Below are 1209 nucleotides of genomic sequence, written 5' to 3'. Positions count from 1 at the left end.
CTCATGAAGTACTCTGAATATAAGTTAAATAAGCAGCATGACAATATACAGCCTTGATGTACTTCTTTTCCTATTTGGAACCAGTCTGTTGTTCCATGTCCAGTTCTAACTGTTGCTTCCTGACCTGCATATAGGTTTCTCAAGAGGCAGGTAGGACTATTAAAAAATATATATATATAGGTCTTGAGATCCTAAAGCTTGTTCAGGCTCTGGGAGTGAGGAAAGGAACAATGTGTTCCAGAACATGGGCAGAAGTATGGAGAGAAAACGGGCTTAACAATTTCAGGAAACCCAGAGAGGACCAGTAGTCTAGGTGGGTGGACAGAGGTTTTCAGAAATAAGACTGAGCATAGAGAGTGGGCAAGGTAACGAAGAACCTTGAAAGACGACCTATACATCCTCTGATATTATGATTATGGGGTGTTATTTTTATTCAAGGGGAGGAAAAAGCAAAGCAATTCATGCTGCTCACCCAAACATCAGGACATTCTGTTCCTCTGTGCTGTGCTTCGTGAAAAAGCTCTCCAGCAAAAAAAAAAAAAAAAAAGAGAGAGAGATAGAGAGAGAAAGAATGATTAAGGGGAAAAAAAATAACCAGAGCCACATTCATTTCAGCTCCACTGAGAGCACAGCAGGAAGAAGTCACTGTGTTTGCCAAACTCCAGAAAAAGACACAATTGATGGGGGAGGGGGGAGGGGTAGAGAGGGGGCGGGGCCGGTGTAGCTTTATTCTCCCAAGAAGATATTGTAAATAATGGTGAGGTATGGTGCACAGAAGGGGAAATTACTCTGACAGGGCCCTTTTAGGGAGGAAAATGGAACTAAATACGTGTTCCATTATTTCTGATCTTTCATTCAACTCCCCATTTACATGGGGGCTCCCCGGAGCTGATGTTTCCCCTTCGCTGTCGTAAGTAGTCATTGACTGGAGCCGATCATTTCGAAATAAAGGCCCGCAATTCTTCCATTGTCGTGATTAACACAGGGTAATAATTATTAGCCACACGGAAAAACTGCAGAGCAGAGAGGTACCGCTGCCAGGCTGCCCAGCTTTCCCCACGCCAGAAAAGTTCCCCAGCATTCCACCGGGGGGGGGGGGCAACGTCCCTGAGAGACCACAGAAGGGCTTTGGGAGGCCAGGTGGGCAGCCAGGGCTGTGGTTTGTGGCTCAGATGGTAAAGAATCTGCCTGCAAGGCGGGAGACCTGGG

This window comes from Bison bison, unplaced genomic scaffold (assembly GCF_000754665.1).
Source record: "Bison bison bison isolate TAMUID 2011002044 unplaced genomic scaffold, Bison_UMD1.0 scf7180017864067, whole genome shotgun sequence".
NCBI classification, from domain to species: domain Eukaryota; kingdom Metazoa; phylum Chordata; class Mammalia; order Artiodactyla; family Bovidae; genus Bison; species Bison bison.
This window is presented reverse-complemented; position numbering follows the sequence as displayed.